Genomic DNA, 14,983 nt, shown 5'->3' with positions numbered 1-14,983 from the left:
ATATACACTTCTACCACTCCTGCTGCATCCTCCCAATTTGGTAATAGTCGCTTTTTGTTAAATCAATAGTTTACACAATCATGGCTACATAAATGCTGCTCACTGCAGAACAAAGCAGTGCATCATGATTACATTTTCTTTCCTGAACAACTTTGTTTTTCTTGTAATTATTCAATTTTTCCCCTTTGCTTATTTTTCCATGTTCCTTTCTTTAGTTTTTTCCCAAATATGCCATCAGATCTCACAAGTGTCTATTCATATTATTTTCCAAAAGCTTAATTCTATCGGTTAATGTATTAAATCCATCTTTTCCCTGGAGCCCTGCCTCCCAGCGCCCTGTGTGGACAGGTTGCTCTCCTAGCCTGCTGCACACTTGTTCCCTGCTGCTGCCGGTCTGTATTAGGTCCCCTGCTCCTAGTGACAATGTCTTCCCCTTTCATAATTTACGCCCCTGTTTTGCTGGAGCACATCTGCTAGTTACATCTCAGGAAATGGTACTCGAGAGGTAAAAATGTTTTTTTAGCCCTTGCATGTGTTTTGTTTTATTTGTTTGTTTTTTGCATGTGTTGCATTTGCCCTCATACTTCATTTTGGAACTCTCCTGGAGATAATTTCCCTCCAACTTTTGAAGGCCTTGCATCACTGTCTTATGGCATCAGTGTTACTGCTAAGAAGACTGAGACATTCTGATTGTTGTTTGTGTTGACCTCTTTATGTTTTCATTTTTCTCTCTAGGAGTTTTTAGGAGCTTATCTTTTCTTTAGTATTCTGAAAGTTCACAATGACTTGCATTGGTGTGGTTCTGGCTTTTTATTGTGTCTTTTCAATCTGGAGACTCCTGTCCTTTAGTTTTGGAAATTTTCTTGCATTATTTCTTTAGTTACTTCCTTCTCTCTATATTCTTTTCTCTCTCTCTCTCTCTCTCTTTTAAAGATTTTATTTATTTGAGAGAAGAAAGAGCAAGCAAGAGAGCTAGCACGAGCAGGGGAATAATGGTGGAGGAGCAGAAGGAGAGGGAGTAGCAGACTCCCCACGGAGCAGGGAGCCTGACCCAGGGCTCAATCCCAAGACCGAGATCATGACCTGAGCTGAAGGCAGATGCTTCACCAACTGAGCCACCCAGGCGCCCCTCTTTTTTCTCCCCTATGGAACTCATATTAGTCTGGTGACTTCCTGGATCGATCTTCTGATTTGCTTTTGCTTTCTTTCTTTCTTTTTTCCCCACCATCTATCTCTTTGATTTGTGTTCTGTTTTTTCTGGGAGAATTCCTCAACTCCATGCTCTGACTTTTCCGTCAAAAATTTTATTTCAAAAAGTGTTTTCTAACTGTCTGAATGCTTTTTTTGTCTATTGCCTCCTGTTCTTGCCTCATAAATACAATTAATTTCTTATCTCTGTGGATGTTATCATTTCTTCTGTTGCCTTCAAAAACTCCTTCTGTACTTTGCCTTTCATGTCAGAGGCTTTCCAAGTGTCTGCTCTTTTAATATTTAGGACTGAGACACAGAAACACCAGTTGGCAGCTCCGTGTGAGTGGTGGGCAGTAACCCCACACTGGCCTCAGTGGAGGGCAATCAGACGGGGAGCCAGCAGTTGTGTTTTGAGGCCCCCAAATGTCATTATCTGTGGCTCTTTTCCCCGGGAACTGCTCCTTTATTTCAGAGACCGATCCTCTACTTCTGCCTGGGGGTCATTACCCGGAGGCAGTGTTCTGTGAACCCACAGCAGGAAGGGGCCAAGGAGGGACCCATAGTTGAGCGTGAACACTTTCACTCGATTCTCCTGTTTTCTGCCAGGTGCCTCATCCCCATCCTACTTGTGCCGCGTGCCCGAGTGGGAAGTCTCTAGGAAATAAACTGCTGAGCTGCCAAGATGAGGGCTTGGACTGAGAACCAGGGACAGGGGATATAACTTCTTTTACAGACCTTAATCCTTGTAGGGTTTTTTCCCCCAATTTTTTTTTATTGAAGTAAAACACATATAACATAAAATTTGCCATCTAAACCATTTTAAAGATTTATTTATTTATTTTAGAGAGAGCAAGTCAGAGAAAGAGAGAGAGCAAGCACGGAGGAGGGGCAGAAGGAGAGAGAGAGAGAGAGAGAGAGAGAGAGAGAGACAATCTCAAGCAGACTCCCCGCTGAGCGCACAACCTCATGTGGGGCTCCATACCACCCCGAGGTCACAACCTGAGCCCTAACCAAGAGTCAGCCGCTTAACTGACTGAGCCACCGTGGCGCCCCTAACCATTTTTAAGTGTACATTTAGGTTGATTCCTATTGCTGTACAACCATCACCACCATCTATCTGCAGAACGCTTTTCATCTTGCAAAACTGAAACTCTCTCCTCATTAAGCGATCATGCCCTATGATTGAGTCTTTGCCTTGCATTCTTGCCATGCAGGGACACTCAGGGTGTGTGGCCGATCACTGTTCCCCACACCCACCCACATCCCTGCCTTCAGAGGCTCCTGATGCCTGTGGCTCCTAAGACTTTGCAGGGCTGTAAGGTAGGTGTTGGCAAACTGTTCCGGGAAAGGGCCACGTAATAAACTTTTTAGGCTGTATGGGTAACTGCTCATCTCTGCTGTTGTAGCAGGAAAGCAGCCATAGGCAATATGCAAACAAGTGCAACCTTGCCTCAGTAAAACTTTATTTACCAAAGTAAGTCGTGGGCCACATTTGGCCCCGTCTGTAGTTTGCTGATCTCTGCAGGTCTAGAGCAAGAATGTGCCTGCTTCTGGTTGTAGAAAGGTTTTCAGCTTTATTTGTTTTGCTGAATCAATCCCCCTACTTTCAGCCTTACAGAAACTTGATGTTTCTCCTCTGCTGTCACCTTTTCTCTTGTTCACTTTGTCCCTGTAGAATATATATTTTTTTATCCCTCTGTAGTTATTTCCATGTTGTTTTCAGTAACTGAGATAAATGCGTATGTTTCTTCGATCCACGATTTTTAAAAAGATTTATTTGTTTGAGAGAGAGCGAGGGTTGGGGTGGGGGGGTGCGTGGGGAGGGGCCGAGGGAGAGGGAGAGAGGGTCCTAAGCAGACTCCCTGCTGAGTGTGGAGCCTGCCATGGGGGTGTCGATCTCACGGCCCTGCGATCACGACCTGAGCCGAAACCGAGAGTCGGTCGCTTAACCGACTGAGTCACCCAGGTGCCCCTCTCTGATCCACAAGTTTTTAAGCTTTTTATTTCAAAATAATTCCAAGCTTACAGTAAAGTTGTTGCAAGAATAGTATAAAGAGTTCCCAAATACTCTTTACCTAGTGGCTAATTGTTGATATTTTGCAACATTTCCTTTATGATTCTCCCTCCATAGAGAGATAGAACAATTTCAGACCTGGCGTTCTATTATTCCTTAAATACTTCAGTGTATATTTTCCTAATATTCACTCAGAAAAAATTCAGTTCTCAAAATCAAGATATTTAACATTTATAAATCTATTGTTTAATCTATAGACCTGATTCAGATGTCCCCAATAAATCCTTTCTAGAACTGTTCCCAGCCCAGGGCCCAGTCCAGATAGAGCATTGCAGTTGGTTTTCATGATTCGTTAGCCTTTCAGTGAGAAACAGTTTCTCGGCCTTGTTTTGTGTTTTCTGACACTGACATTGTTTTGACACTGACATTTTTGGAGATACGGGCCATTAGCTTCTGGAATGTTCCTCTATTTGGTTTTTGACTGATGTTTCCTCATGCATGCATTTTTGACATAAAGAATCTGTTTCCTTGGTGGTGAATCAGGAACTGATCTACAGTTTTTATTTAAAAGCGTCCCCTCCCCCACGTTATTTTTCATTCTACCTGATGTCCCTGGAAAGTCTCCAGGAGTTTATCCACAGGAACAGCCTTTGTTCTCGTTTTTAAAAATATAGAACATATTCTGGGGGTCACATTTTACCCACCTTTTTGCTTCATAAACCTTTGGGTGGCTTTTAACCAAAAGCAGTGGAAATCTACTGTCTAAAGTTTGCCTGGCCAAGGTGGACTCTGGCTTATTTATTTACCGACTGCCTAGATACGGGTTGTGCTTTGAAATACCTCCACTATCGGGGCACCTGGGTGGCTCAGGTCGTGATCCCAGGGTCCTGGGGTCAAGCCCCGCATCGGGCTCCCTGCTCCGTGGGAAGCCTGCTTCTCCCTCTCCCACTCCCCCTGCTTGTGTTCCCTCTCTCGCTCGCTCTCTCTGTCAAATAAATAAAATCTTGAAAGAAAGAAGAGAGAGAGAGAGAGAAAGAAAGAAAGAAAGAAAGAAAGAAAGAAAGAAAGAAAGAAAGAAAGAAAGAAAGAAAGAAAGAAAGAAAGAAAGACAGAAAAAAAGATCTCCACTATCTTAGAGTTCATATTCTAATGCTGGACAGATGCCCTAACCAAGGAGGAGGGTGTTAGGATAGAGGCAGGAGCCCTGAGGTTAGGATGTCACTGCGGTTATTTTATATATATATAAAAAAAAAAATACCCACTTTGCCGAAATATGAATCACATACTATACCCTCTTAAAGTGTTCAGATCAGTAGTTTTCAGCATATTCACAGAGTTGGAGGTGGAGGTGCAGTCACCAAGATCTAATTTTAAAATGTTTTCATCATTACTGCCGTTTTAAGAATAACAGCAAATTTGAGTTCCTTGGTAAAATGGCCAGAGCTTCTGTTTGAAAGATTTGGGGGAAGGATTGGGGGGGGGGGTGTAACAGAAGGCAAGTTTTGAATGAGTACAGAGATGCCCAGGACCGCAGGGTGACAGAGGGCTTTTGCAGGAGGGTGTAGAATGAAGGCGCGGGCGCACTGCACATCGGCCGCAGGAAGGCATCCTGTCCACGGCTGCGGCACGAGCCAAGGCCCAGAGGCGGCGATGAGTCGGGCGTCCGCCGGCCAGAGGCAGCCCCTCTCCCTGAAAGGCAGAGTCCCGGGCCCGGGTGAACGGCCAGGCCGGAGGCGGGTCCCCCAGCATCCCGCCCCCCCGCGTCAAGCCCTCTGCCGACTGAGGCCTGAGGGTGCCGGGCGTGGGAGCAGCCGCCTCCTGGGCTCAGGAGAGGCGCTGCGGGGTCTCGAGGAGGGAAGCAGGGCCGTCCCCAGGCGGAGGTCTGCGATCAGTGCGCGTGGGGAGTGTCAGGAGAGCCCCAGCCCCCACCCCTTCCGTGTCGGCGCCGCAGACCCGGGTCCTCCCTGGGAAGACCTGCGGGCAGCTCCTGCCTCCGTGCAGACCACTGGGTTTGGACTTAAGTTGCCCAGCGCGACAGGCCCCACACGTGTGCGAGGTGCAGGGGCAGCGAAGTCAGCTGGGAAGAAACGCGAAGGACGCCTCCGCCCCCGGAGTCAGCCGACCCAGTGGCTGCCCCGACCTGCTCCAGGTCCCTAAACGCCTCGGCTCCGAGGCTGCACCCGGGGCCCACGCCCGGCACTTGGAGGCGCCCTCTTCCAGCAGGGGCGCAGCCTGGGGGCGGGGGACCCGACCGGTAACAGGGGCGGGGCGGGACCCAATCGGGTCCTCCGGAGGCCCTGGGCGCGACCGCGGACCGCCCCTCGGGTGCCGAGCCTGGGCGGGGTCAGCGTGGGGCCGCTCGAGCCCCAGAGCTGGAGTGCGAGGGACCGCGCGCCAGCCGCCGCCGCGGGAGCCTCGGGGCCTGGGAGCCGACGACCGTAAGGGGGCGCGGGGGCGCGGGCAGATGTGGGGGTGCGGGGGTGCGAGGGCGCGGTTGCTGGGGGCCGAGTGTGGGGCGCGAGGGATGAGGCGGGAGACTGTGGGGATGCGGTTCCGGAGGGGCGAGGGGGCGAGTGTGGGGGCACGGCTGCGGGGGGCGCGGTTGCTGGGTGCCGGGTGTGGGGGCGCGGGCGGCAGTGGGACTTGCAGGCGTGACTTGCTCACGCCTCGGCCCCCGGGGCTGCAGGAGCGCGCGGCTGGGGGAAGAGGCCCGGCCAGGCCCTGCGAGCGCGCTCAGGCAGGGGAAGGGGACGGGGGGGGGGGGGCCCGCACTCCCCGAGAGTCTTGCTTCCAGGGTGCGTCGCGCCCCGCAGTGAAATGCCCTTGTTTGTCGCCGGAGTCCTGAAAGCTGTGTCAGATCTCGCGGTTGGAGTGTGCTTTCCTGCCCTCCGCGTCCGGCGCCCGGTCCCCCCCCTCCCCCCCGACACACACACACCGCTCTTCGCCCTGGAGAGAAGGCCTGCGCGCCGCGCAGCCGGGGGACACTTGAGCACAATCCTGCTGTGCCAAGGTTGACCTATTCCTCTAAGGCTGCGTGGCCCACTTGCCCTCCCGCCCCCCAAGGTATAAGCGTCGGGCTCCGCAAAGCCCGGATTTGCCCTCGCGCCTGCACCGACAGACCCCGCTCTCCGGCCCTGGCAGCCTGCGACGCTTGCAGCCCGCACCCCGGGAAGGGGAGAGCTGGGGGACGTGCTTTTGCCACCTCTGCCCTCAGCTCAGCCTTTGCTCGGACTGGTGAGCTGTGTGGAAAATTGCCCGGGACGTGGGCCTCCCCTGAGTGCAGCCTCGCTGAAGATCAACATTCTCAGGAAGCATCCCAGCTGCAGAAAGTAACACCGCTTGGTGGGAGCTTGCTTCCTTCAGGGCCTAGCCCCACCGCGACTGCTTTAGCAAAGCGTTCCGGAATTGTTTGGCAGCGACTTTCCCCCCAAATTTGCACACCTAGGAGGGCCGTGGGAGGACCGTCCTGTTTCCCTGGGAGGCGTGGGCAGTGCTCAGGGACCACCGGGCTCTGGCCTGGGCAGGGGGCTCCGTAGGGAACATGCCCTCATGAGGCCGGCAGGTTTAGGAGGCAGAGGCGGTGGATAAAATAGACTTGTAAAATGTAAGTACGTCAGAAGACAGTAAAACCCTGGAGAGGGAAGGGGTGTCAGGTGAAAGAGAAGCCGTGGTTGAGAGGTGAGGTCTGAATAATCCCGAGGAGTTACGAGTGGCAGATTGCCGTTGGGGATGACTGTGCTCCAGGCTGAGGGAAGAGCGAGAGCAAAGGTCCCGGGGCAGGAGAGCTCCTGGCACAGATGACCTTTATCCGTGTTTTCTGAGTGTGGGCCTGGCCGCCACCAGGGCCTTCGGTGTGAGTGACCTCCTGTGTAAACGGCAGTGGCCCAGCTTGAAAGCAAGAGGACTCGGGAACTTTCTGCACCTGCCCCCGCCCCCCACCCAGAGCCAGGAAGGGAAAGACTTCCACAGACACACACACAGTAACTGCTCAGCAGGGTAGCCAGAGTGAACCTCAAGGCCATCTGCTGCAACCCGTGTGCCCTCATGGGCCTGAGGCCCTCTCGCCGGGGTGTCTCTTCAAAGCGACCAAGTGCACTTGGGCAGAGGGGCCTGTCCCGGGCTCCCACTGCCGCTGACAGGGAGCCCCGGCCATGGACCCACGAGCCCGATAGGCCCCAGGCTTAGTAACTGCTCTCCAGGCACCCAGACTCTCCTCTTCAGCATCCTGGCCCAGGCCCAGACCCAAGGAGGCACGGGGACGGCCAGACTCCATTTCTCCGTTCTTGAGTGGAGGTACGCAGAGCTGCAGAGCGCAGCTGGGCACCCAGAATGAGGGGGGGCCGCTGTTGAGGGGATCGCGCCAAGGACGCGCACGCGGCCCTGAGGACCACAGGTAGCATGGGCACCTGTGGGTTTGCGGGGCCCCTGGAGCTCATGCCCCAAACCAACCTCTGGAAGGACCCTCGACCGAATCCTCAGCAGTTCTCTCCGCTGAGGTAATACAGTGGTGCAGAAGGCGAATTGGCCTAGAAAGAAGAGTGGACGCGTGCCCTACCTGTGCCATCCATGTGTCCCTCCCCACCCCCGGACCTCACCCCTAAAATGAGGGGGTTGAGCTGTTCAGTCTGCAATGCCACAGAGCTCTAGTATGTGATGACTGTGCAGTTAAGAAGTCCAAATGGACCTTCAGGGAAAGAAACGTGTCGGTGGGGAGCGGTCCGTTTTGATGGGGCCTGGGGGGGGCCCTGCCGCCTATGGAGGGGAGGAGGGCAGCTGCAAACCCTCTGACAGAGGGCCGCGGCTCGGGATTGAAGGAGCCCAGCTGGTCCCCTGGGGTCGCCACCCACCTACCTGTGGGTGTTCCTGCGCTGGGCCCTGCACTCCAGGCTGCTGTGTGGATAGGGTTGGGGGTGCAGCTGGGAGAAGGCCCCCCAAGCAGTTCCCCAAGAGGGGACCCAAGCTTTGCCAGGGAGCCAGCCACCTGCCTTCCCGCGCTCCGGGAAAACCTCCCTCTCGCCGAGGAGAGCGCGAGTGCAGTCCCATCCTTGGTTATATAACCAAGCACACTCGGTGCAAACCGAGTTCAAACTGGGGTTTTCACTTCCATCAAGGTGTGTTTACCTTCCTGAGGGAGGTCACAGTTCACCCTTCCTCACCCTCTGAGGTCCAGCCCAGGCCCTCCCGCAGCCGGGCTCACAGACCTGGCGTGGACACCCTACTGTGTCCGGCGCGTGGGTGCGCGGCCCTGCTGCTGCAAAGCCTCCCTCTCCGAGGCCTCGCCGGAGGTGCTCCCATCAGGGGACAAAAGGTTCTTGTCTCCGAGGAGCTCAGAGACGTTCCAGAAGATTCTATAGCTGACCCACAAAGGGAGCCCATGCGAGGAACAGGAGGTCCCCGGGTCGGGAACAGGAGTTTTTGCTGCCCTTACCTTTGGGGAAGATTGATAAACACACTGAATTCAGATGTCTTCTTGGTGGGTCCACGCAGTGACATGTGCAGCTCAGGGAGTCTGACTCTCTTTCCAAGTCTTTGGCAGGACATGGATGTACTTTTCCGCTTTCCCAGGGTTTGTTTTTGTTTTTGTTTTTGTTTTTTTGCCCACTTGCTGGACCACATGGTCGCTGCGAGGCAGCAGCCAGCAGACCCAGCCACCACGCGCGGGAAGGTGGCATGTCCTTGCCTGGGTCTGCGCCTGCCTCCCTCCCTCTGAGGCAGGCTGCTGTGTCCGCCAGGACCTTCCACCGAACCTGAGAGGTCTTTTTAGCCTTTTGCAACTTTTTATTCCTTTCTGCTACCCAGACATTGCCACAAGCAAACTAACCCCCACCAAGATACCAACAGCCCAGAACATTCCTGGATGGGGCCTTTCGCCACATTCCGGAGGAGAAAGCCGGCTTAGCTTACTCAGCGAGGCCCCGGCCCTGGCCAACAGTGCTATCGCCTTACACAACATTGAGGAAGCCTCCAGACCAGGGAGCACATTGTTGAGGGCTGGCCGCCCTGGGGGGCAGAGGGGAAGGAGAATGAGTATGCCCATGACTGAATTTCAGCCTGCATGGCCCACTCCTCGGAATGGGATGCCAAGTGTTGAAATCCCACGCAAGGTAAATTGCTTTTCCTCAGAGGCAGTGACCTGAGCTCTGCTCGGGGTTTTCTCTTGTAAGGTGAGGCCAGTGGAGAACTGGCCCGGTCTCCTGGGGCAGCCCAGGAGAGGGAGCAGAGCCTCCAGTGACCCCTGGGCTCCCTGTGTTACTCAGCCCCAGGCCTGCGTGGAGGGCTGTGTCCATGGGTCTGTGTGGGCCTCTGCTCGGCAGCTAAGTCTGCATTCCCCGGGCCCTCTCCAGAGGTGCTGGGGGTCGGCCAGCCCTGCCATTGGTCCTCCCTTTTCCCGCTGCGGCAGGCTGGGTGCCCCTCACTTTCTGCCGTCCCTCCTCTGAGGACCACCGCTCAGCTCCCCATCTCGGTTCAGGGAGCACTTCCTCAGGGAAAGTGCTGGATAAGGACATGGGTTGGGGTGTTCTGGGGACTGACAAGCAAAGTGAGTGCCCATGTAGGTGACTCTCTGAATCCCCCCAGTTTGGTGAGGCCTGGAGAAGTGGGGTCCCTGGCCTGGATTGCGCAGCAGGGCCAGGACTGGAGGTGGGCAGCCAGTGCCTGACCAGCAGCCGGCTGGCTCCTGGCTCCGAGAACACTCCATCCGACCAGCAACACCAGTCGTGTTCTGTCTACACAGAGGCACGAATAGTCGGTTTGGGGGGTGGGGGACACACTGCATGGCAGGTGGCACCGTGCCTCCACCAGGCCCAGAGCAGGGCTCCTCCCAAGAAACCCGCACCCCGCCCCTGAGCTGTTTTTACTGCTCTTTCCTTCTGCTTGGTTTTTGCCTGCAACCTCGGGGCCTGGCTCCAGGCTGCTGTCCCAGGCTGTGCTCCAGGCCCCAGGGCGGGGGGGGGGGGGGGGGGGGGGGGGGGGGGGTAGGGGGGCAGGGCGTGCTGCTTGGCGGCTGTCTCTGGCCTCGCCCACTCTGAGGCCCTTTTGGCCGCTGGGGTCCCGGGGAAAGGTCTGTGGGGGCAGAGGCTGTGCTGGACTGGGCGGGCTGTGCCCCCCACCTCCTTCCCAGGCCAGCCTCACCCCCAGGGTGGTCTCGGCACCAGCGAGCAGGGCCTGGGAATCTCTGGGAACTTTGGGAAGCCCCTTGGCTGGGGCGTTGGCTGTCAGCAGTGCGTGGGCGGCAGAACATTCCCGTTCTTCCTGCCTTGGCAGGCTGGCCCTGCACTGGAAGGGAAGCCATCTGTTTGTCCCTCCCTGCTGGATGTCATTTTGCCTTCGCCCAGGCAGGCGCGGCCAGACTGGGGAGGGCGGCCAGGGGCCGGGGGCCAGGGGGCGCACGCAGACCCCCAGCGCCACCTCTCTGCCTGGCCTGGTGTCAGGGGGGCCCGTGGTGTCTCCGTGTCCCCCCCACACCTCTGCCCCAGAGTTCTCTGTCGAGACACACTTCCCCCAGAAGTGGCTGAGGTTCTCCCTCCCGTGTGAGTGTGAGTCACAGGAAACTATCAAGGCCTCGGGGCCTCGGGCGGAGTCCCCCCCCCCCCCCCCGGGGTGGCAGAGCTGGGCCCCCTCCCAAGAGCAGCCTGGGATGCCCTGGCCTGAGGCCGGATGGGTAAGTGCAGGGCCCGGGTTGGCTACAACTCTTGGTGAGTTCAGGAGCACTTACTGATGGTGGGGTTCTCCCACCTGCCTGGGTGTGAGGGAGGGGGCCTCTGGGAGCAGGCTAGCAGAGCCCCCCCTGTTGCCTTCAGCAGGGTCCTGAGTCTGATCCTCCTCTGTTTAGATCCAGAACCCCTAGATCTGCAGTCCGCCTGGCGGACTGGCAGTCCACTCTTCCTTCTGGGGGAGATCTGCCGTGGCGCCCCCTGCCACCTACCCAGCCCTCTCCCTGCATCTCAGATACAGGGGGCCTTCATCTACAGAGTAGGCTGAGAAGTGGGTCCTGTATGATTCCTCGGGGAGCATTCAGCCATCTCTTGGTTCCAAAGTTCTAAAAAGTTTCAACACTGTCATTCGAAGAATCGTTAAACTCATTCATCCGACAGATACTTCTGAGCATCCAGTGCACGCCAGGTAGTGGGGACCCGAGGGGAGCCGAGGCAGACAGGTTCTCAACCCGCAAGGAGCTTCCTTCCAGCGGGGGCGGCCCATAGCACAGAACCTCAAACAAACGTGACCGTGAGGGCGCCTGGGTTGCTCAGTCGTTAAGCGTCTGCCTTCGGCTCAGGTCATGATCCCAGGGTCCTGGGATCGAGTCCCACATCGGGCTCCCTGCTCAGCGGGAAGCCTGCTTCTCCCTCTCCCACTCCCCCTGCTTGTGTTCCTGCTCTCACTGTCTCTCTCTGTCAAATAAATAAATAAAATCTTAAAAAAAAAAAAAAACGTGACCGTGACACGAGCTAGGGATGGGAGGCGCACCGAGCTGAAAGAGGTCAGGCTAGGCTGCCGGGAAAAAGGACACTAGATTTGAAATCTGAAGGAGGAGCAGGAGTTAAGCAGCTGAGAAAAGGAGGGAAGAGCAGACTGAGGGACGGGCCTCGGCCCCGAGGGAGGAGGGAGCGTGGTGAGCCCGAAGGACCCCAAGAAGGTGGGGGTTGGGCCCAGAGAGGGCGAGGAGGGGAGAGGTGGGCAGCCCAGACCGCAGGGGCCTTGAAGGCCAAGCCAGTGTCCCTCTGTTCCAAGGGTAGCGGGAAGCTACTCGAGGGTTTTAAGGAGGGATGGGACGCGAGCGGGTTTTTATTTCCAGAGAGTCACTCTGACTGCAGAGGATGTGGGAGGGGGCAGCGCACGTGGGAGGGGATGGACCGGGGCTTTGCTTTGGTCCAGGGGAGGTGGTCACGGAGGTGGACTCAAGACTCTGCATAGTGTAGGGAAGGAAAAATTCTTCCTCTACCCTCAGGGTCTTCAGCTGGACTAAGAATTCAATTTACACGAGACAGATTTACCAGGAGAAAAACCCCAAAGTTTTATGACCTGTGCACGGATGTCCACAGGGGCCTGGGACACCCGGGGGGCTCAGTTGGTGAAGCATCTGACTTCGGCTCAGGTCATGATCCCGGGGTCCTGGGATCGAGCCCCATGTCAGGCTCCTTGCTCTGAGGAGAGCCTGCTTCTCCCTCTCCTGATCTCCCTGCTTGTATTCTCTCATTATCTCTCTCTCAAATAAATATGAAATCTTAAAAAAAAAAAAAAAGACATTGGGGCCCAAATAAATGACCAAGGCAGACAGTTTTTAAACTTTTGAGACAAAGAGACAATCAATGTGTGAGGAATTGACGGGATCAAGAAAACAGGTGTTTGCGAGCCTTAATCGGGGGAATTCTAATCAGGATTTAGACCACAGCTAGTAGATCAGAAACACGGAACACGGCCTGTTTCTACTGCTTCCTCAGCTCTCAAGTCCTCATCTCTGGCAGTAAGGGTGTCTTTTTGCTTCTTACAACAGGAAGGGCATTTTCCATTTGGGAGGCTTGTTTCCTGCTTTCAGGGGGACACAGGAGGGTCTGAGGGATCTCGCACTGGCTGATTCCTAAGTGACTTTTATTTAAAATCATCACGATGCCGAAGGGACACATTTGGGGCGGCTGGCCCTAAATTCGTTTGATGAATCCGTCACAGCTTATTTCCGTCCCCAGCTGATGGACATTCAGGTTGTTTCCAGTCTTACCCTTTTACCGAGAGGGAAGGGGGAGAAAACCTGCAGCGAATACTCCTGTGCATAAGACATTTTATGACAACGCAGGTTCCATGTTTTGGGGAGAGAAATCCCAACGTGGAGTTGCCGGTCATGCGTGTTTCACGTTTTGACAGATGTCACAGAATTGCCTTTCATGTAAAGAAGCAGCCAAGTGGGAAGACACCCTCTTTTGTCCTCGAGAAGGATGAGTGCGCAGGTTCCAGGGACCCCCCGCCCGCCGCTGCATTGTGTCTGCCCTTGGAGAACGGCCCTTCTTTGTGGTCCGGCCGCAGGACAATGTTTATTCATTGGGTACATGTCTCAGCCAGGGAGCGTGAATACAGCAGTGAACCTTTTGAAGACTGAGTGTTTCTTGTTGAGAGAGTGTCCACAGGGAGGACTGGATATATTTTCTTTTCCCCCCGACTTTCACAATTCGTGAGGATTGATACAAGAGTGACAGTGGCTGAAACAATAAAGAAGTTAGTTCCCCTGTCAGCCAGAGGAAGTTTGGAGTAAGTAATCCAGGACTGGGCCACTGGCTCCACGGTCAGCGGGAACCCGTCATCCCCATCACTCCTCAAGATCCCCTCCCGGCCCAAAATGGCTACCGGGGTCCAGGCATCGCATTTGTATCCCCAGAAGCATGAAGGAGGAAGGGGAAGGGCAAAAGGTGCACACTTCCCGGCTGAGTCAGCGCCCTTTACGTGGTCTGCCACACACGTGCAGGACCCATGCACCCTCGTGCAGGTGGCGCACTGTGCAACCCAAGAGATGCCATGCAGGTCACCCACATCGTGGATTTGCGTGTTTATTTACAAGTACTTTCCAGCAGGTGACAACGAGGCATCTTATGACCGAAGCAGTACAGTAGGTTAATTTTCTGATTGCGTTTTGAAGAACGGGCGTCTTTTCCCAATTCATACCCAGTGCTGTCGGCGCCGCGGGTGGCTCTGCGCCAAATACACTTAACGGCTCTTAATCGGCACCTAATCCCTCCATCAGACGGAGCTGCGGGGAGGGCCAAGAAACGTAGCGTTTAGCTGGGCTTTGCCGCTAAAAGCAAACTCCCGAGCCAGGAAGGAAGGGTGGAAGGTCGCTGGCGCCGAGCCGCACTGCCTCTGTCCCGGCGCATGTTTGCTGAGCAGCCAGCTCACTGCAGGCCGCGGGGGCACAGTGCTGGGTCCCCAGTAACCCGGCCAGCCCACCTTCTTCTCACGCAGCCACTCCCCAGTCCCCACTCCCGGTCTACAGAGGGGCGCCTGAATGGCAAACCTGATTCCGAGTTACAACTCCCGGCATCGCCGTGATGAAGTAACACGTCACAGAAGGGTGGGGAGGGGACAGACACAAGAGCCCGCACCCCGGAGCTCTCGCCTGTCAGCGCCGGCACTGCCCACGTGGGGACCCTCGGGGCTCCTCGCTGCACGTGCGCTTTCGGCAGACTCCGGGATAGCCCTCCGCTCCGCTGCCTCTTCGTGAAGCCTCTGTGGCCGACTTAACCACGCCTAGCTTTGCACGCTTCTCCACCTGCATACATGTGTCACTGTGCCCATCCCAGGGAGGGTGTCAGGTGTCCCATCTGCATGTCTGTCCTGCTGGAGCGTGGGCGCCTGCTCACTCCCTGTGCCTGCAAAGAACCGGCTTCTCCTCACACACAGGCGCGGTGTCTGCTGAGCTCGTCTCTGGTCCAAAAAGCAAAGCGATCCTTACTTTTCCAAGGCACCAATCCAAATCTCCTATTTACTTTACAATAATACATGACTTCCTGATACTTTATACAGACCAAATTCAAGTTACAAGAAAAGAGTTGAGCTTTTAGTCCCAGTCCTTAAATGAATTGTCTGTTTTTAAACTTGTGTTTTTGCCCCAAGCACAACAGAAAGATGGCATTCGGTTAAATTATCAGACTGATACTCTTTTCAGCCTTGCGGCAGACCGAAGCGCCTCCTTTATTTGCCCTCGGGCATTTATAGAGTTGTGCTTGCTAAGTCATACCCAGCAAGGCAGGGGGAAAGAGTTCACTGCCCCAGGGGCTAACAGTTGACTGCCCC

The 14,983-nt window shown here is 55.1% G+C and overlaps 1 protein-coding gene across 2 annotated transcripts in view; it reads left to right on the top strand.

Annotated features, from left to right (window-relative positions):
• EPHX1 (epoxide hydrolase 1) overlaps nucleotides 1-14,983 on the top strand; it is a 58,542-nt gene that overhangs the window by 22,052 nt on the left and 21,507 nt on the right. Inside the window, exon 1 of one of the 2 annotated variants that reach the window (XM_027613268.2) lies at nucleotides 5,474-5,643. The exons of the other annotated variant lie outside the window; for it this stretch is intronic. The gene's annotated coding sequence lies outside the window, so the exon portion shown is untranslated. Of the gene's footprint in view, nucleotides 1-5,473; nucleotides 5,644-14,983 lie in introns of those variants that run through there. 2 annotated transcript variants of the gene reach the window in all.

This window comes from Zalophus californianus, chromosome 10 (assembly GCF_009762305.2).
Source record: "Zalophus californianus isolate mZalCal1 chromosome 10, mZalCal1.pri.v2, whole genome shotgun sequence".
NCBI lineage: Eukaryota > Metazoa > Chordata > Mammalia > Carnivora > Otariidae > Zalophus > Zalophus californianus.
The sequence above is the reverse complement of the archived record's forward strand: the minus strand, read 5'-3'. Positions and strand labels throughout refer to the sequence as shown.